We start from the raw sequence: 22,387 nt of genomic DNA on the forward strand, positions 1-22,387 counted from the left end.
CTCCACCGAACATCAAAGTACTTGTTCAGTTTACTAGACTTCTTAGGATTGACTAGGACAGTCGTATTGGAGTCGTCCAACGTAGCCAAAACCTCCTTAAGTAACAGCCGGAGGTTTTCCAGCCTAAATCTGAAGGATACAACTTCAGCGTCAGAAGAAGGAATTATACTGTCTGAATCTGAGCTTTCACCCTCAGATGCTACCGAAGTGTCTTCCTCCTCAGACTTAGGGAGCAAGCACCTTGAGCAGCCAGATCAGGATCAGAAACATTGCTCACTGATTCTTTAAAACTTCCTCTTGCGCTTTCCCTGCAGCATAGGAAAAGCCGGCAGCACCTCAGATACGGTACAGGATACCTGGACAGCAATATCTTGCAAAGTAACACCTGTCGGAGCATGAGAGGAAGCGCAGGGCACTGCATTTGGAGACGAAAAGATTTGGGATGCTTGAGGAGAAAGCTGCGGCATATCTGAAACAGGAGACACCTGATCAATATCCACCTTGGATAATGATGGCTCAGGATCAAAAAGTCTATTCCTATAACATAATGTTTCAATACAGGAGGAACAGAAGGGTACTAGGGGTTCCAACTGAGCATCAAAACATAGGCTACAAGTAACATCTTGCAAGGCCTACTGGTCCATCTTAACTCACAAAAAGGTCAAAAGAAAAGAAAACAACAATAAAAAGACTTTATTTTCTTTTAACATAATATTACCAAAAAAACTGAATTTATGCTTACCTGATAAATTACTTTCTCCAACGGTGTGTCCGGTCCACGGCGTCATCCTTACTTGTGGGATATTCTCTCCCCCAACAGGAAATGGCAAAGAGCCCAGCAAAGCTGGTCACATGATCCCTCCTAGGCTCCGCCTACCCCAGTCATTCGACCGACGTAAAGGAGGAATATGCATAGGAGAAATCATATGATACCGTGGTGACTGTAGTTAGAGAAAATAATTCATCAGACCTGATTAAAAAACCAGGGCGGGCCGTGGACCGGACACACCGTTGGAGAAAGTAATTTATCAGGTAAGCATAAATTCTGTTTTCTCCAACATAGGTGTGTCCGGTCCACGGCGTCATCCTTACTTGTGGGAACCAATACCAAAGCTTTAGGACACGGATGATGGGAGGGAGCAAATCAGGTCACCTAGATGGAAGGTACCACGGCTTGCAAAACCTTTCTCCCAAAAATAGCCTCAGAAGAAGCAAAAGTATCAAATTTGTAAAATTTGGTAAAAGTGTGCAGTGAAGACCAAGTCGCTGCCTTACATATCTGATCAACAGAAGCCTCGTTCTTGAAGGCCCATGTGGAAGCCACAGCCCAGCCCTAGTGGAGTGAGCTGTGATTCTTTCAGGAGGCTGCCGTCCGGCAGTCTCATAAGCCAATCGGATGATACTTTTAAGCCAAAAAGAGAGAGAGGTAGAAGTTGCTTTTTGACCTCTCCTTTTACCAGAATAAACAACAAACAAAGAAGATGTTTGTCTGAAATCCTTTGTAGCCTCTAAATAGAATTTTAGAGCACGAACTACATCCAAATTGTGTAACAAACGTTCCTTCTTTGAAACTGGATTCGGACACAAAGAAGGCACAACTATCTCCTGGTTAATGTTTTTGTTAGAAACAACTTTCGGAAGAAAACCAGGTTTAGTACGCAAAACCACCTTATCTGCATGGAACACCAGATAAGGAGGAGAACACTGCAGAGCAGATAACTCTGAAACTCTTCTAGCAGAAGAAATTGCAACCAAAAACAAAACTTTCCAAGATAGTAACTTAATATCTACGGAATGTAAGGGTTCAAACGGAACCCCTTGAAGAACTGAAAGAACTAAATTGAGACTCCAAGGAGGAGTCAAAGGTTTGTAAACAGGTTTGATTCTAACCAGAGCCTGAACAAAAGCTTGAACATCTGGCACAGTCGCCAGCTTTTTGTGAAGTAAAACAGATAAAGCAGAAATCTGTCCCTTCAAAGAACTTGCAGATAATCCTTTCTCCAAACCCTCTTGTAGAAAGGATAGAATCTTAGGAATTTTTATCTTGTTCCATGGGAATCCTTTAGATTCACACCAACAGATATATTTTTTCCATATTTTATGGTAAATCTTCCTAGTTACAGGCTTTCTAGCCTGAATAAGAGTATCAATGACAGAATCTGAAAACCCACGCTTTGATAAAATCAAGCGTTCAATCTCCAAGCAGTCAGTTGGAGTGAAGCCAGATTCGGATGTTCGAATGGACCTTGAACAAGAAGGTCCTGTCTCAAAGGTAGCTTCCATGGTGGAGCCGATGACATATTCACCAGGTCTGCATACCAAGTTCTGCGTGGCCACGCAGGAGCTATCAAGATCACCGAAGCCCTCTCCTGATTGATCCTGGCTACCAGCCTGGGAATGAGAGGAAACGGTGGGAATACAGAAGCTAGGTTGAAGGTCCAAGGTGCTACTAGTGCATCCACTAGTCGCCTTGGGATCCCTGGATCTGGACCCGTAGCAAGGAACCTTGAAGTTCTGACGAGACGCCATCAGATCCATGTCTGGAATGCCCCATAATTGAGTTATTTGGGCAAAGATTTCCGGATGGAGTTCCCACTCCCCCGGATGGAAAGTCTGACGACTCAGAAAATCCGCTTCCCAATTTTCCACTCCTGGGATGTGGATTGCAGACAAGTGGCAGGAGTGATTCTCCGCCCATTGAATTATTTTGTTCACTTCTTCCATCGCCAGGGAACTCCTTGTTCCCCCCTGATGGTTGATATATGCAACAGTCGTCATGTTGTCTGATTGAAACCGTATGAATTTGGCCTTTACTAGTTGAGGCCAAGCTTTGAGAGCATTGAATATCGCTCTTAGTTCCAGAATGTTTATCGGGAGAAGAGATTCTTCCCGAGACCATAGACCCTGAGCTTTCAGGGGTTCCCAGACCGCGCCCCAGCCCACCAGACTGGCGTCGGTCGTGACAATGACCCACTCTGGTCTGCGGAAGCTCATTCCCTGTGACAGGTTGTCCAGGGTCAGCCACCAACGGAGTGAATCTCTGGTTCTTTGATCTACTTGGATCGTCGGAGACAAATCTGTATAATCCCCATTCCACTGTCTGAGCATGCACAGTTGTAATGGTCTTAGATGAATTTGTGCAAAAGGAACTATGTCCATTGCCGCAACCATCAAACCTATTACTTCCATGCACTGCGCTATGGAAGGAAGAAGAACAGAATGAAGTACTTGACAAGAGCTTAGAAGTTTTGATTTTCTGGCCTCTGTCAGAAAAATCTTCATCTCTAAGGAGTCTATTATTGTTCCCAAGAAGGGAACTCTTGTTGACGGGGACAGAGAACTTTTTTCTATGTTCACCTTCCACCCGTGAGATCTGAGAAAGGCTAGGACAATGTCCGTATGAGCCTTTGCTTTTGACAGAGACGACGCTTGAATCAGGATGTCGTCCAAGTAAGGTACTACTGCAATGCCCCTTGGTCTTAGCACCGCTAGAAGGGACCCTAGTACCTTTGAGAAAATCCTTGGAGCAGTGGCTAATCCGAATGGAAGTGCCACAAACTGGTAATGCTTGTCCAGAAAGGCGAACCTTAGGAACCGATGATGTTCCTTGTGGATAGGAATATGTAGATACGCATCCTTTAAATCCACCGTGGTCATGAATTGACCTTCCTGGATGGTAGGAAGAATTGTTCGAATGGTTTCCATTTTGAACGATGGAACCCTGAGAAATTTGTTTAGAATCTTGAGATCTAAAATTGGTCTGAATGTTCCCTCTTTTTTGGGAACTATGAACAGATTGGAGTAAAACCCCATCCCTTGTTCTCCTAATGGAACAGGATGAATCACTCCCATTCTTAACAGGTCTTCTACACAATGTAAGAATGCCTGTCTTTTTATTTGGTTTGAAGACAATTGAGACCTGTGGAACCTTCCCCTTGGGGGTAGTTCCTTGAATTCCAGGAGATAACCTTGAGAAACTATTTCTAGCGCCCAAGGATCCTGAACATCTCTTGCCCAAGCCTGAGCAAAGAGAGAGAGTCTGCCCCCCACCAGATCCGGTCCCGGATCGGGGGCCAACACTTCATGCTTTTTTAGTAGCAGCGGCAGGTTTCTTGGCCTGCTTACCCTTGTTCCAGCCTTGCATCGGTCTCCAGGCTGGCTTGGTTTGAGAACTATTACCCTCTTGCTTAGAGGGCGTAGAATTTGAGGGTGGTCCGTTTCTGCGAAAGGGACGAAAATTAGGCTTATTTTTAGCCTTAAAAGACCTATCCTGAGGAAGGGCGTGGCCCTTTCCCCCAGTGATGTCTGAAATAATCTCTTTCAAGTCAGGGCCAAACAGCGTTTTACCCTTGAAAGGGATGTTAAGCAATTTGTTCTTGGAGGACACATCCGCCGACCAAGACTTTAGCCAAAGCGCTCTGCGCGCCACAATAGCAAAACCTGAATTTTTCGCCGCTAATCTAGCTAATTGCAAAGTGGCGTCTAAGATAAAAGAGTTAGCCAATTTAAGTGCTTGAACTCTGTCCATAACCTCCTCATATGAAGATTCTTTATTGAGCGACTTTTCTAGTTCTTCGAACCAGAAACACGCTGCTGTAGTGACAGGAACAATGCATGAAATTGGTTGTAGAAGGTAACCTTGCTGAACAAACATCTTTTTAAGCAAACCCTCTAATTTTTTATCCATAGGATCTTTGAAAGCACAACTATCTTCTATAGGGATAGTAGTGCGTTTGTTTAGAGTAGAAACCGCCCCCTCGACCTTGGGGACTGTCTGCCACAAGTCCTTTCTGGGGTCGACCATAGGAAATAATTTCTTAAATATAGGGGGAGGAACAAAAGGTATGCCGGGCCTTTCCCATTCCTTATTTACAATGTCCGCCACCCGCTTGGGTATAGGAAAAGCATCGGGGGGCACCGGGACCTCTAGGAACTTGTCCATCTTACATAATTTCTCTGGAATGACCAAATTGTCACAATCATCCAGAGTAGATAACACCTTCTTAAGCAGAGCGCGGAGATGTTCCAATTTAAATTTAAATGTAATAACATCAGGTTCAGCTTGTTGAGAAATTTTTCCTGAATCTGAAATTTCTCCCTCAGACAAAACCTCCCTCCTGGCCCCTTCAGATTGGTGTGAGGGTATGTCAGAACCATTATCATCAGCGTCCTCCTGCTCTTCAGTATCTAAAACAGAGCAATCGCGCTTTCTCTGATAAGTGGGCATTTTGGACAAAATGTTTTTAATAGAATTATCCATTACAGCCGTTAATTGTTGCATAGTAAGAAGTATTGGCGCACTAGATGTACTAGGGACCTCTTGTGTGGGCAAGACTGGTGTAGACACAGAAGGGGATGATGCAGTACCATGCTTACTCCCCTCACTTGAGGAATCATCTTGGGCAACATCATTATCAGTGGTATCATTGTCCCTACTTTTGGACACTATGTCACATTCATCACATATATTTAAATGTGGAGGAACCTTGGCTTTCAAACATACAGAACATTGTCTATCTGATGGTTCAGACATGTTAACAGGCATAAACTTGACAACAAAGCACAAAAAACGTTTTAAAATAAAACCGTTACTGTCACTTTAAATTTTAAACTGAACACACTTTATTACTGAATATGTGAAAAAGTATGAAGGAATTGTTCAAAATTCACCAAAATTTCACCTCAGTGTCTTAAAGCCTTAAAAGTATTGCACACCAAATTTGAAAGCTTTAACTCTTAAAATAACGGAACCGGAGCCGTTTTTACATTTAACCCCTATACAGTCCCTGGTATCTGCTTTGCTGAGACCCAACCAAGCCCAGAGGGGAATACGATACCAAATGACGCCTTCAATAAGCTTTTTCAGTGGTTCTTAGCTCCTCACACATGCATCTGCATGCCTTGCTTTCCAAAAACAACTGCGCATTAGTGGCGCGAAAATGAGGCTCTGCCTATGACTAGAAAAGGCCCCCAGTGAAAAAGGTGTCCAATACAGTGCCTGCCGTTTTTTTACTACAATCCCCAAGATTATAAGAACTATTTATAGTTATAATCCACTAAATATACTTATAAAGTAATCGTTTTAGCCCAGAAAAATGTCTACCAGTCTTTAAAGCCCTTGTGAAGCCCTTTATTCTTATACTAAACTAAGAAAATGGCTTACCGATTCCCATAGGGAAAATGACAGCTTCCAGCATTACCAAGTCTTGTTAGAAATGTGTCATACCTCAAGCAGCAAAGTCTGCCCACTGTTTCCCCCAACTGAAGTTACTTCATCTCAACAGTCCTGTGTGGAAACAGCCATCGATTTTAGTAACGGTTGCTAAAATCATCTTCCTCTTACAAACAGAAATCTTCATCTCTTTTCTGTTTCAGAGTAAATAGTACATACCAGCACTATTTTAAAATAACAAACTCTTGATTGAAGAATAAAAACTGCATTTAAACACCAAAAAACTCTTAACCATCTCCGTGGAGATGTTGCCTGTGCAACGGCAAAGAGAATGACTGGGGTAGGCGGAGCCTAGGAGGGATCATGTGACCAGCTTTGCTGGGCTCTTTGCCATTTCCTGTTGGGGGAGAGAATATCCCACAAGTAAGGATGACGCCGTGGACCGGACACACCTATGTTGGAGAAAAATGTTACTGTTCCTTTAAATAAACAGCCAAAAAAACGTAACTGAGCAGCAACCAACCCCAGGCAACCTCTACACCTCAGCTATCTTGCTAAGGTGCCTACCTGTCCTGCTGACTGCAGCCCAAACAGTTAGAAGACAATCCGCCTTTAAAACAGAACCCTTGACATCAAAAGTGCTTGACACTACGACAAATAGCGAAAGGCTTCTTGTATAGCAGAGCCGCCGCTATTACATGCGCATCCCACTCCAGAGTTCCAGGAAGTGAAAAAGTGCACGAAATACACTGCCGCCTCAGAATGGAACTGCCCTCTGATCAGGGGAGGTCCCGGCGGCCGCAAAGGCCAAATAAAAGTATTTAAACATATACACGGCCGTACATCGTCTGCAGAAAATGAAACCCCCAGTAAAGCAGACTAAATCCGAAACGGTCTCCAAGCAGTGTACACCGGATCAAAAAATAAAACCTGAGCCACCAATGCTAATAAACTCCTCTCCTATACAGTGCCTGACTAGCTGCCCTGAATTAAAGTGTAAAAACCGGGCACTAATTCATCAAAATTGACCTTCACTTTAACTCTATATAAAGAGTCAATGCAAAAGAAACGTCCCTGCAGCCTTTAGGCTGTATAAGTGCCAGATTTTTCCCTCAATAAAAAAGAAAATCATAATTGGCACTTACCTTAGTGTTCATCTGTCCGGCAGCAGGACAGCTAATCTGGTTCGAGAGGGTGCCATCCCAGATCCTACTGAGCATGCGCAAGAATTCACAGACTATATGTATATGCATTTGTGATTGGCTGATTGCTATCACATGGTACAAGGGGAGTGGAAATATACATAACTTTGAAATTTGTTATAAAAAAATCTACTACTCATTTGAAGTTCAGACTAAGTGCTATTGCATTGTCTTGTTATCTTGCATTTGTTGATTATGCAAATCTAATGTGTTCACTGGTCCTTAAATAATATTCTAAAACAAAGTTATAAAAAAAACATGTAAAAACACAAGGGATGAGACACTATATGGTACGAATGAACAGAAGAGATCCATAAATAACAGCAAAAGTGAGAATATTGGATTTATCACCACTTTTAACAACAAATGGCAGGACCTGAGAGCAATTTTTCATAAACATTGGGAAGTGCTGTGTACAGACCTAACTCTCAAAGAGATTATAGAGCAAGGACCTGTAATGACCCCTAGAAGATCACAAAATCTAAGGGACAAAGTGGTCCATAGCCACTTTAGGCAAACACAACAGAAAGGTACTTGGCTTGCAAACTACAAACAGAAAAATTGAAATTTCCCATGTCGCAGATGTAGTATATGTAAAAACATGCAAAAAGGAGACACAGTCCTGGATTCACACAACAACAAACACAAGATAAAGGAACATATAACATGCTGCAGCGAGGGGTAGTATATATGATTCCTTGCTCATGCCCAGTTTCCTATATAGGGAAAACCTATAGGGAATTAAAAGAAAGAGTGAAGGAACACAAAAGAGACATCAAACATAAAAATCTTAAGGACAGTAGTGTAGCAAGACACTTTTTCAGTTGTCATGGGAGCTCTACCTCTTCATTAAAGGGACATGAAACCCAATTTTTTTTCTTTCATAATTTAGAAAGAGCATGCCATTTTTTTTTTTAACTTTTATTTATAGCCAGCAGTGCATACAGAAGGAAAAAAAATGAAAAAACATAATTGGCGCCATGCAAGGCCCAAAACAGACAACAGAGAAATCACATGAAATCACAAACAGAAATATTTATCAATGTTAACGAGATCTCTCAAAATTAAGTTGTATACTCTGCTGGGGGTTTTTTTTCCCGTTTTTTTCCCTTTCTTTCTCTCCCCTCCCCCATCCTATCGTAGTGCTTTCTCGCGTGTCATGGCCTTCATGATAACATATGTAGAGAGATAACAAAAAGAAAAAAAAAAAAAAAAGGGAAGAAAAGGAGAAAGAGTCAAGATTGTGTATTTGTTAGAGTTAGTAATCGCTATCCCGCTGTGCAGTGGAGACAGACTGGGGTCTGTCTATAATATCTGAGGGCTTGAGATCTACCGCTGGATAACTTTTATATATATACTTAAAATTTCCCCTATACTTCCTAATAACACGGTAATTTCCTTATCCCAGTCTAAATGTTGGATCAATTATTGGTCACAGTCTTAGCTAGTGAGGCGAAAATGACCACCACTAAGTAAGGAGGGTCACAACGATACGTCATTCAACTTCCATCCATACTACATAAAGAGAAAAAAAAGAAAAAAAAAAAAGAAAAAGAGACCAGAAAATTTTGGTTTTCCACCTCATATGTCCAATTACCAGATACCAAGAAGAACTATTTCTGAATTTTTAAATGGGAAGATCAGAGAATCAATTTCCCTTTCATGGAATGTTTTCATGAAGGGTGCCCATTTGTTAAAAAATTTCCTTATATCCGACTCCTTGTCAATATTTGTGTCTTTTTGTTCTAATACACACTATTTTTTTAAGTAATTCTTAACTTCGCTAATGGTCGGCAAGGTTCTCATTTTCCATTTTTTACAGATCAAGTATCTAGAGGCTAAGATAGAGAGATTTATTAGTTTTTCATTACTCCGAGCGCTACTATCTATATTTAAGCATAAGATGATTTGATATAATGATAGAGCTGATATCTCAATTTTCATGGCCGTTTTAAGCCAATATTCTAACTTATTCCAAAATCTTCTAATCTTGGGACATTGCCAGAACATGTGTATCAAGTTTGCCGCAGGACAGCTACATTTGGGGCATTTATTAAATTGTTGGCTATGCATTCTGAGGCCTCTCTCCGGGGTGAAATAGGCCCTATGCAGGAGCCTAAGGTGCGCCTCGCGCCAGGTAGCTGAAATAGTAGTGGCCGCCACTTTGTTAATTGATAACTGAAGAGTTTTTGATTCGATATTGGTTTGAGGTATTAGGGAGGTCCATGTCGCTGCCAACTTTTCCAAGTTAGGGGCGGCTTTGCTAACACTGAGTATGTTATAGCATGGAGAAATGGACATGTAGCCGTTTTTAGCTAAAATTAGCCAGTTTTCCAGCTTACCTAGCGCCCAGTTCCAGTCAGCCTCTCTAATGAGTTCAGCCATGTAATGTCTTATTTGCAAATATGCAAAAAAATCTTTATTAATAAGGTTAAATTCATTCTTAAGTTCTTCAAAGGTCTTAATGCATTTTTTTTCACTATCTATCAGAGAAGAAATCCTGACGAGGCCATTATTATGCCAGCGGTTAAAAACCACTGAGTTAATGCCTGCCTGAAATTGTGGGTTTCCTATCAGAGGAAGATAATTTGAGACAGTGTTGGTTATTGCCAGGGCTTTGGTTACTTTCAACCATGCCTTTATGGGATTGTATATAGTTTTAAATCTTTTGATTTTTTTCTGGGAGCTTCTTTGGTGTACAATGAATCATGGCCGCTGGAAGGTATGGTTCACAAATATTAAGTTCCAGTTCATTGTTAAGAATATAATTCTTGGTGAAAATCCAATCTATTATTATACGTGCTAAAAAGCTAAAATTATAAAAGAGCATGCCATTTTAAACAACTTTCTAATTTACTTCTATTATCTAATTTGCTTCATTCTCTTGATATCACTTGCTGAAAAGCCTATCTAGATATGCTCAGTAGCTGCTGATTGGTTGCTGCACATAAAGGCCTTGTGTGATTGGCTCACACATGTACATTGCTATTTCTTCAACAAAGGATATCTAAAGAATTGAGCAAATTAGATAATAGAAGTAAATTGGAAAGTTGTTTAAAATTGCATGCCCTATCTGAATCATGAAAGTTTAATTTTGACTAGACTGTCCCTTTAAAAGTAAGGGGTCTTGAACTAATAGATTTACAAAGTAGGGGAGGAGACCTAGACAAACTATTATTACAATCAGAGTGCAAGTGGATCTACAACATGGATACCCTGAGACCAACTGGTCTAAATGAAGAGATAAATTATGCATCCTTTTTGTAAACTTTAACTATATCTACCCTAACGGGGATATGCTATTACTATAATGAATATTCATATTCGTGAACTAAACATAACAATGTTTGTCCCTAGTTTGCAGCTATGTAACAAACTGTATTTATTTTGACACAAATGTCAAATAATTAATGAATTTCAGATAAACCTCTTCCTGAGTAGCGGTATACTTTTGTTTTAAATCTGTAATATATGTATGAATGTTTTCCAAATATTATCCTCATACTTTACATTTAGGAATGCTTAATTATTTATTGCACATTAATGAATTTACCTTCAAATAAAAACTACAAGAAGTAGAGTCTAAAGAGCGGTACAATTACATAGAATATAAGTAATTATGACTAACAAATATTTTTCTAATAAGTTACCACCTTAAATTACCAGATCATAGTAATAGACAGACAGAAGGGAGGAACCATGGTACCCGGAACTCCCAGCATAAGGGTTTAAATTCCCGGGAATCTTTTATAAATTAGATTGCATGTCAGCTTCAATTTCCCACAGAGGGCTCCATTTATCATTGTAATTCTCCCACATTTACGCCTATAAATACGCTGTCGGAATTGTTCTTCTATTTATCAAAGCAAAATACGCCTAAAAATAAGCAAATACGACCGCAAAATTTCCCCACTATATTTTTTCTCACCTAGGCGCACATGTGCGCCAAAGAAAGCACAAAAAAGCCCTTTTTGTCGTATTTTTTAAAATACGCCTTACTAATCGCCGAAATTCAGATTTATCATTATTTTGCGCCTTAGGAGAACCTAAAATTCTCCTACAAATACGACCACAAAAGTTCTCCAAAACCACTGTGGAGAACATTTAATTTACTCCACTTTTTTTGCGAGAGAAGATGGAATATTTCTTAATTTTGGCAGCTATAAGAATAAAATATGAACCAATGATGTAAATTTTCTTTTGATAATATATTTTTAAAATCAATGAATGTGAACATAATTTTTTTTATTTTATGTTTTATAATAAATATATTATTTGAAAATAAAAATATGGTGTCCTATTATTTTCTATTTGTAAAGGAAGACAAGCTTATCAGTCTAAAGCTAACAAATTATATCAAGTAGAGATGTGATACATGCCCATAGTTATTAACATCTTTGGGTCACCACTGACATTTTTGCATATCTATAGGAGCCATAAGTACTGCAGGGGGTGTGGGAGAAGATAAAAGTGTTATTGTTTAAAACATCAGTTTTTATTATTATAATTGTAGCATGTGTAAAAAAATATAAATCTTTCTAACACGACTAAAACCACAAAATGCATTTATTGATTAAATAACATATATTCAGTTATATGTTTTCTCGTAATTTAAAAAAGAAAATAATGATATATTTATTTTATTATATTAAAATTAAATTAGGTTTGTATTTAAATAATGAGATACACAGTTAAGGGTGGTTTAAACAAGTTAGATTTCAATAAATAAAAAAAAAAAGTTAGGTAGGTTCTATACAAAAATCAAGTCTATGGAGAGATTTATCATTAATCCGCCGCATCTTGCATTTGGAAATTGGCGTTAAAATACTACCGTTTTTATGATAAATATGGGCGCACATGTGCGCCTCTCCAAAGGCGAGCTTGCGGAGAACTGATAGGAGAACAAAGTCGTATTTCAAGAATGAATGATAAATGGAGCCCAGGGTGTCATTACTTTCTATGGGCCAGATAATCAAACATTCTCTAGTTTGGAGAGAGATTATAGTGCTGACTTGACAGGGGCAGAATTCTCTGGGGAGGAACCTGGAAATCCCAGAGAGATGCCTTCCATAGAAAGCAATGAAGCTCTATGGGATACAACTGGAGAACCCCTGGGGCCGATATAAAGGCTCTGTTTGCACCAATTCCAAATTAAACTGAAATATTTTCACTACAATTTAACTTGCTTTTGTCTATATTTTAGTATATATTACTTTTCTGGTAGTTAAAATAAGTATTGAGAATTTTGAGTGAACTTCACCTGTATACAGCTGGCGAGACACATCAGTAAGACCAGCTTGTTTTAAATGCTTAGAAAATGTCACAAGACTTGTGAGAGAGCTTCAAGGGACAGTTTTGCATAACCAACACAGTTATAACAACACACGTTTTACCTCTGTAATTACCGTGTATCTATGCCTCTGCAAACTGCCCCCTTATTTCAGTTCTTTTGACAGACTTGCATTTTAGCCAATCAGTGCTAACTCCTTGGTAAATTCATGTGCATGAGCTCAATGTTATCTATATGACACACATGAACTAATGCCCTGTAGTGGTCAAAATGCATTCCGATTAGAGGCAGCCTTCAAGGTCAAAGAAATTAGCATATGAGCCTACCAAGGTTTAGCTTTCAAGAATACCAAGACAACAAAACAAAATTGGTGATAAAAGTAAATTGGAAAGTTGTTTAAAATTACATGCCCTATTTTAATCATGAAAGTTTATTTTGGACTTGACGGTTCCTTTCAGACAAACCCTGGGAACTCCCCCTGTTCAGTAAAGGGAACTGCCCTATTCCTCACACTTTCTGAAACTGTCAGTTTACAATGGATAAAATACAAAGTGCAATGTAATGTGTATAAAATACACTGAAATAAACAAAGTATGATCCTAAGTTATTAAAGTAACAGAAACTTTAAAAGCATAATCAATCAGAATGTGTAAAATCACTGCTAGATTAAAATTTAAATGTATTAAATTACAAATGTGCAAAGATTAATTGCAATAATACTGAAAGGACCTAAACTGAAATGTATAGTAATCTAAAATACAATGCACAAAGTGTAAGTGTAACAAAATTCTCATATCATACAGTGCTATATTGCACTGGGCTTGTCTCTGCTTCACATACATAAATGAGAGAGATCTCGCCGTGCTGGAGAGTTCAGCCCTTGACTATTTGAAAATTCAGTGAGTTCAGCCTTTGTGAAGTCTGAACTACAATTTCTCTCCAAGCTGGAGAAAGTTTGAATATTAGGGCCTAATTATTAAAGGGACATTAAACACTAAATACATGCTAGATAGAATGATGCATTCAAAAAAAAGATTAGTCCATGACTAACATGTAGATGTATTTTTTAAAGTTTCATTAGTTGTTTAAAAAGTGACAAAATAAGTGTAAAGTTTTAGTGTCTATAAAACACTGGGAGCTGCCATGTTGCAACTTGTGTTACCTTCTCTGCTGTGGCCAATTAGGGACAGTTATAAATAGGTCATTAGAGTGTGCAGCCAATGGTTGTGCTGGATTTAACAGAGTTCTGCACTTCCATTTCTAACAGGAACTGAAAAGCTCACAATTTCAGAATGGAATTACAGGCAAATAGGACAAAATAAATAATGAAAGTATATTGCAGAGTTGTTTTATAAATTTATAATTTTATATTACCATCTCAAAGTGTTTAATGTCCCTTTAAGCTTTAGTTTATAGACAAATATAAAATAAGGAAGTATGTATGTGTACACAAAATGATAAAATAATGCAATATGATATTACCTGCAAGCTCAACCTATTGTAATAGGCTGTGGTTTAAAAGCCCAAAACCAGCTAATTCATATACACAAATAAATCTGAAAATGCAATTTCTCATACATTTTATACTCTGCAGCTGGTATAACAAGTCATTGAAAATTACATAAATAGAAAAACAAATGTACAGTGTACTATACCTTTAAGATTATATTTTGCTCAACTATCATCACTTATTGGAAAAAAAAAACATAATTTATGCTTACATGATAAATTTATTTCTCTTGTGGTGTATCCAGTCCACGGATCATCCATTACTTGTGGGATATTCTACTTCCCAACAGGAAGCTGCAAGAGGATCACCCACAGCAGAGCTGTCTATATAGCTCCTCCCCTAACTGCCATCTCCAGTAATTTGACCGAAGACAAGCAAGAGAAAGGAGAAACCATAGGGTGCAGTGGTGACTGTAGTTTAAAAATAAAATATACCTGCCTTAAAATGACAGGGCGGGCCGTGGACTGGATACACCTCAAGAGAAATAAATTTATCAGGTAAGCATAAATTATGTTTTCTCTTGTAAGGTGTATCCAGTCCACGGATCATCCATTACTTGTGGGATACCAATACCAAAGCTAAAGTACACGGATGAAGGGAGGGACAAGGCAGGTACTTAAACGGAAGGTACCACTTCCTGTAAAACCTTTCTCCCAAAAATAGCCTCCGAAGAAGCAAAAGTATCAAATTTATAAAACTTTGAAAAAGTATGAAGCGAAGACCAAGTCGCCGCCTTGCAAATCTGTTCAACAGAATCCTCATTTTTAAAAGCCCATGTGGAAGCCACAGCTCTAGTAGAATGAGCTGTAATCCTTTCAGGAGGTTGCTGGCCAGCAGTCTCATAAGCTAAGCGTATTATACTTCTTAGCCAAAACGAAAGAGAAGTTGCCGAAGCCTTTTGGCCTCTCCTCTGTCCAGAGTAGACAACAAACAAAGCAGATGTTTGACGAAAATCTTTAGTAGCTTGTAAATAAAACTTTAAAGCACGAACCACGTCAAGATTGTGTAATAGACGTTCCTTCTTTGAAGAAGGATTAGGACACAATGACGGAACAACAATCTCCTGATTGATATTCTTATTAGATACCACCTTAGGTAAAAACCCAGGTTTGGTACGCAAAACTACCTTATCTGCATGGAAGATCAGATAAGGGGAATCACACTGTAAGGCAGATAACTCGGAAACTCTACGAGCCGAGGAAATAGCTACCAAAAACGGAACTTTCCAAGATAAAAGCTTGATATCTATGGAATGAAGAGGTTCAAACGGAACCCCTTGGAGAACTTTAAGAACCAAATTTAAACTCCATGGCGGAGCAACTGGTTTAAACACAGGCTTGATTCTAACTTAAAGCCTGACAAAATGCCTGAACGTCTGGAACATCCGCCAGACGCTTGTGCAAAAGAATAGACAGAGCAGAAATCTGTCCCTTTAAGAAACTAGCCGACAATCCCTTTTCCAATCCTTCTTGGAGAAAAGATAATATCCTGGGAATCCTGACTTTACTCCATGAGTAACTCTGGGATTCACACCAATAAAGATATTTACGCCATATCTTATGATAGATTTTCCTGGTGACAGGCTTTTGTGCCTGAATTAAGGTATCAATGACTGACTCAGAGAAGCCACGCTTTGATAAAATCAAGCGTTCAATCTCCAGGCAGTCAGTCTCCGAGAAATTAGATTTGGATGGTTGAAAGGACCCCGAAGAAGAAGGTCCTGTCTCAGAGGCAGAGTCCATGGTGGAAGGGATGACATGTCCACCAGATCTGCATACCATGTCCTGCGTGGCCATGCAGGTGCTATCAAAATCACAGATGCTCTCTCCTGCTTGATCTTGGCAATCAGACGAGGGAGCAGAGGAAACGGTGGAAACACATAAGCCAGGTTGAAGGACCAAGGCGCTGCTAGAGCATCTATCTGCGTTGCCTTGGGATCCCTGGACCTGGATCCGTAACAAGGATGTTTGGCGTTCTGGCGAGACGCCATGAGATCCAGTTCTGGTTTGCCCCAACGTTGAATCAATTGTGCAAACACCTCTGGATGGAGTTCCCACTCCCCCGGATGAAAAGTCTGTCGACTTAGAAAATCCGCCTCCCAGTTCTCTACACCTGGGATATTGATAGCTGATAGGTGGCAAGAGTGAATCTCTGCCCAACGAATTATCTTTGAAACTTCCAACATCGCTAGGGAACTCCTTGTTCCCCCTTGATGGTTGATGTAAGCCACAGTCGTGATGTTGTCCGACTGAAATCTGATGAACCTCATTGTCACTAGCTGAGGCCAAGCCTGAAGAGCATTGAATATCGCTCTTGGTTCCAGAATGTTTATTGTAAGGAGGGTCTCCTCCTGAGTCCACGATCCCTGAGCCTTCAGGGAGTTCCAGACTGCTCCCCAGCCTAGAAGTCTGGCATCTGTCATTACTATTGTCCAATCTAGCCTGCGAAAGGTCATACCTTTGGACAGATGGACCCGAGATAGCCACCAGAGAAGAGAATCCCTAGTCTCTTGATCCAGATTTAGTAGAGGGGACAAATCTGTGTAATCCCCATTCCACTGACTGAGCATGCAGAGTTGCAGCGGTCTGAGATGTAGGCGGGCAAACGGCACTATGTCCATTGCCGCTACCATTAAGCCGATTACTTCCATACACTGAGCCACCGAAGGGCGAGAAGTAGAATAAAGGACACAAGAATTTAGAAGTTTTGATAACCTGGTCTCTGTCAGGTAAATCCTCATTTCTACAGAATCTATCAGAAAGGAAACTCTTTTGAGAGGGGATAGAGAACTCTTCTCTTCGTTCACTTTCCACCCGTGCGACCTCAGAAATGCCAGAACTATGTCCGTATGAGACTTGGCAATTTGGAAATTTTACGCTTGTATCAGAATGTCGTCTAAATAAGGGGCCACTGCTATGCCCCACGGCCTTAGGACCGCCAGAAGTGACCCCAGAACTTTCGTAAAGATTCTTGGAGCTGTAGCTAACCCAAAGGGAAGAGCTACAAACTGGTAATGCCTGTCCAGGAAGGCAAACCTGAGAAACCGATGATGATCTTTGTGTATCGGAATGTGAAGATAAGCATCCTTTAAATCCACTGTAGTCATGTATTGACCCTCCTGGATCATAGGTAGGATGGTACGAATAGTCTCCATCTTGAATGATGGGACCCTGAGAAATTTGTTTAGGATCTTGAGATCCAAGATTGGTCTGAAGGTTCCCTCTTTCTTGGGAACCACAAACAGATTTGAATAGAAGCCTTGTCCCTGTTCCTCCTTTGGAACTGGGTGTATCACTCCCATAACTTGGAGGTCTTGAACACAATGTAAGAATGCCTTTCTCTTTATCTGGTTTGCAGATAATTGTGAAAGGTGAAATCTCCCTTTTGGAGGGGAAGCTTTGAAGTCCAGAAGATATCCCTGGGATACAATTTCCAACGCCCAGGGATCCTGGACATCTCTTGCCCAAGCCTGGGCGAAGAGAGAAAGTCTGCCCCCTACTAGATCCGTTACCGGATCAGGGGCCAATCCTTCATGCTGTCTTAGAGGCAGCAGCAGGCTTTTTGGCCTGCTTACCTTTGTTCCAAGCCTGGTTAGGTCTCCAGACCGACTTGGACTGGGCAAAAGTTCCTTCTTGTTTTGTATTAGAGGAAGTTGATGCTGCGCTCGTTTTAAAGTTTCGAAAGGCACGAAAATTAGTCTGTTTGGTCCTTGATTTATTAGACCTGTCCTGAGGGAGGGCATGTCCTTTCCCTCCCGTTATATCAGAAATGATCTCCTTCAAACCAGGCCCAAATAGGGTCTGCCCCTTGAAGGGAATATTAAGAAGCTTAGACTTTGAAGTAACGTCAGCTGACCATGATTTAAGCCATAGCGCCCTACGCGCCTGAATAGCAAAACCAGAATTCTTAGCCGTTAGTTTAGTCAAATGAACAATGGCATCAGAAACAAATGAATTGGCTAGCTTAAGTGCTCTAAGCTTGTCAAGTATATCGTCCAATGGGGTCTCTACCTGTAAAGCCTCTTCCAGAGACTCAAACCAGAAAGCCGCCGCAGCAGTGACTGGGGCAATGCATGCAAGAGGTTGTAGAATAAAACCTTGTTGAATAAACATTTTCTTAAGGTAACCCTCTAACTTATTTTATTTTTTTATTTATATTTTTATTGAGGTTTCAAACAAGGCAAACATAAAAAAGATGTCATTTATAAAATATACAAATACAGTGTATAATTACATTTCATGACATAGCTTAATCTTGAAAATGCACGTCAATTGCCATTAAAACTATATACCCACTGAACAATTTAAAAGGCCACTCTTGGACCTTACAATGATGTATTATGTACATAGTTATAGTGGGTAAAAAAATTTTTTATTATTATTTTGAAGTATCTGAACCTCAGGTTTGAATCTTATATTGTGGAATATTTGTCATGGAGGGGGAAGAGGAAACTTTTTTTTTTTTCAACCTGGGTTTACCAGAGGAGTTTAGAATGTGTGGGTAGGTCAAAATTTATACTGTGAGAAGCGGACCGTCAGCACCAACATTAGATGGGACTATAAATATGAACATATGTCTGGGAAGAACGAGGCTAGGCTTCTGCAGATATATAATCAATAGGGGTATATATACAGATATTAGTTAGTGGTTCTCCTAAGGTACGCACATAGTGTAGTGTGAGCTATAGGTTTTCAAGGGGGAGACATTTTACTGGCACAGAGATACAGCAAATGCCCTATTTACTATTCATATGTGGAGAGTCATCTAGAGCCTCCAAGTTAGTATTAATGGTGAACAAGCCATCTCAGGCATGCGTTCAGTCGCAAGATATCTCCATATATAACACTGGTGCTGGAGGCCCACCGTCCCGGCCGCAGACGGCGGGCCCCCACATCAAAAGGTAAGTATTAGGTACCATTCAAAGCAACCAAAAACATCAAGATAAGGCAACATGGAAATAGGATTGTTATTTCTGAGTAGGTGAGTCTATATAAGGTTGTTGCGGGAATATATGTGAATGAAGCTCTTATAGTGAACAAAAAACTAGTATACATGTGCAGAGGAACTAAAAAACAAGAAACAAAATAGAGTTTCAGAAATAGATAGCATCTACAAGTCACTATTATAACAATTACCCAGTAGAGAACACTGGAGCTTTATGATGAAGCATTATCATGATCATGTGTTGTCTAACAAAATTACTACTATTTAGCCTATTATTTTGAGCAAGTGATAATTGTAAGTCCAGGCCACCTTTAGTTCACAGAGGAGAGGTCCAAGAGTCTATGCCGGTAAGGTGCTAAACTGAGCCTCTTATTTCTACATAGTGGGTAAGAAACTAGCCAAGATATGTATAACAACAAAAAAAACAAAGTTACACAAATAAAGGAGATCTGCAAGTCACTGCTGCAGCCCCTATAGGGAACCATTATCCGGTAAAAATGGGTAAACTTTATAGTCAAGCAGCATCATATTCAAGCGTTGCCTAATAGAAAGACCGTTATTTAACTTGCAGTTGTGAGCAAATAACAATTGTGAGTCCAGGCCACACCGAGTTCACAAATGAATAGACAAACGTCTGTGTGGCTTTACCTGTTTGCGTCCATAAGAAATTGAGAGGAGTTTGCTACTTGTCTCCATAATCCACGTATATTCTGCCAGCTAACCTATACTGGTCTTCAATACAACAATGCTGGACGTGGGGTATATAGGACCACACCAAAGGTCCAAGCAGGCTCTCTGAAAGTGACTTCTCAAAATAAGCCACGACAAACTAGAGTTCCGTAGCAGGCTATGCTCAATACAATGCGGGACCGCTGCTGTGTTATTCACCTCGCTAGGCAGTCGCCCATTCAATCTTGAGGTCGTCTTATCTGCAGAAGTGGAGCATCCGCAGACACGGAACCATACTGGGCTCCTTGTTTCTTTAGGGCAGCATAACAATCCACAACTATTGTAGGAGTTAAATGTAAGGCATCGGGGAGTCGGGTTGCGATACCAGAGTTTACCCCCATCTCTTCAGGACACGCATCGGCGCCCAGTGTCAGCATTCTCTCCCGGTGGCACGCATCTTTTAGAGGTAGCTCACTCTGCTCTATTACTAAGAGGTTCTCCTCCTTTGTATGTTCTGGGCTAGGCGGTAGCACATTCACTATGCCTGCGCTGTGTTGCGGGACTGTGTCACCATCTTTTCCCCGTGCCCGTGAGACAAGCAAAATGTTCCTCTAAGATGTTGGTGATCTGCTCAAGTAAAATAGCGTCCTCCATCTGGTATGCTTAACAAAGTAATCCCCGCTATAGATGGGCAGGATCTGTACTCTCAAAGTACTTCTTAACGACAGAGGCCCGAAGGTGCTCCGCCGGGGGGTTAGTTAGGAGGCCTGAACCTCAGAAAGTCTCCAGTAAATTGTAGCTGCCTTTGTTCGGATTAATAGTTAGTTTCAATTAAAGGGCTCCTTCAGATGAACCTCTTGAACTGTGTTTAACCAAGCGATGGTGTATATAAAAGTTGATTTTAGCCAGATTAGTGTAGAAGCCTTTAGCAGCTAGCAATTAAGCAGCCTGTCATGGCCGCCGCCCGGAAGTCCCCCCCCAACCCTTTAACTTTTTATCCATTGGATCTAAGAAAGCACAACTGTCCTCGACGGGGATAGTAGTACGCTTAGCTAGGGTAGAAACTGCTCCCTCCACCTTAGGGACCGTTTGCCAAAAGTCCCGTGTGGCGGCATCTATTGGAAACAATTTCTTAAAAATAGGAGGGGGAGAGAACGGTACACCTGGTCTATCCCATTCCTTAGTAATAATTTCTGAAAACCTTTTAGGTATTGGAAAAACATCAGTGAAAACAGGCACTGCATAGTATTTATCCAATCTGCACAATTTCTCTGGCACTGCAATGGTGTCACAGTCATTCAGAGTAGCTAAAACCTCCCTGAGCAACACGCTGAGGTGTTCAAGCTTAAATTTAAATGTTGTCATATCAGAATCAGGTTGAATCATCTTCCCTGAGTCAGAAACATCACCCACAGAAAGAAGCTCTCCTTCCTCAGCTTCTGCATATTGTGAAGGGGTATCAGACATAGCTACTAAAGCGTCAGAGTGCTCTGTATTCCTTCTAACCCCAGAGCTGTTTCGCTTTCCTCGTAAACCAGGTAGTCTGGATAATAACGCTGACAGTGTATTATCCATGACTGCCGCCATGTCTTGTAAAGTAAACGCCATGGGCGCGCTAGATGTACTTGGCGCCTCTTGAGCGTGAGCCCCTTGAGAGGGAGTCAAAGGCTCTGACATGTGGGGAGAGTTAGTCGGCATAACTTCCCCCTTGTCAGATTCCTCTGGTGATAAATCTTTTAAAGACCGAATATGGTCTTTATAACTTAAAGTGAAATCAGTACATTTGGTACACATTCTAAGAGGGGGTTCCACCATGGCTTCTAAACATAATGAACAAGGAGTTTCCTCTATGTCAGACATGTTTAAACAGACTAGCAATGAGACCAGAATTTGAAAAACAGTGAAAAAAAGCAGTAAATCAAACGAAATTTTTACAGTGTGTATAATAGGCTAACAGAGCATTGCACCCACTTGCAAATGGGTGATTAACCCCTTAGTTTCAAAAACGGTTAAAAAAAACGAAATAGACGTTTTTTTAACAGTCACAACCAACTGCCAAAGCTCTGCTGTGGCCCTACCTTGCCATACAAACGACTTTGGAAAGCACCAAAACTCTTCAGAGAGGTCCTAAGCATTCAGGGAACTCCTTCAGGAAAACTGGATGTCTCAGTCTGCAAAAGTTAATGTGCATCTAGGCCCGAAATTAGGCCCCTCCCACTTCCTGTCTACACAGTGAGAGGCCTAACAAAACTATCCTAGGCAAATTTTAGCCAGCCATGTGGAAAAAACTGGGCCCCAATAAAGTTTATCACCAGAAAGCATATAAAAAACGTTTAAGCACACCCAGCAAACGTTTTATATTTCAGTAGTTTGAAAAAATAATAAGAGTGTTACCTCTAATAGTAAGCATGATACTAGTCGTTATTAAATCACTGTAATCAGGCTTACCTTAAATAAATCTGGTATCAACAGCATTTTCTAGCATATACATTTCTCTAGAAAAATTTAGACTGCACATACCTCATAGCAGGATACCCTGCACGCCATTCCCCAAGCTGAAGTTACCTCTCTCTTCAGTTATGTGTGAGAACAGCAATGGA

The 22,387-nt window shown here is 40.4% G+C and overlaps 1 protein-coding gene across 2 annotated transcripts in view; it reads right to left on the bottom strand.

Annotated features, from left to right (window-relative positions):
* The window catches only part of MED24 (mediator complex subunit 24), a 222,609-nt gene that overhangs the window by 77,453 nt on the left and 122,769 nt on the right, over nucleotides 1–22,387 (bottom strand). The window lies entirely within an intron of this gene.

The sequence above is a fragment of the Bombina bombina genome, chromosome 1 (assembly GCF_027579735.1).
Source record: "Bombina bombina isolate aBomBom1 chromosome 1, aBomBom1.pri, whole genome shotgun sequence".
NCBI classification, from domain to species: Eukaryota; Metazoa; Chordata; class Amphibia; order Anura; family Bombinatoridae; genus Bombina; species Bombina bombina.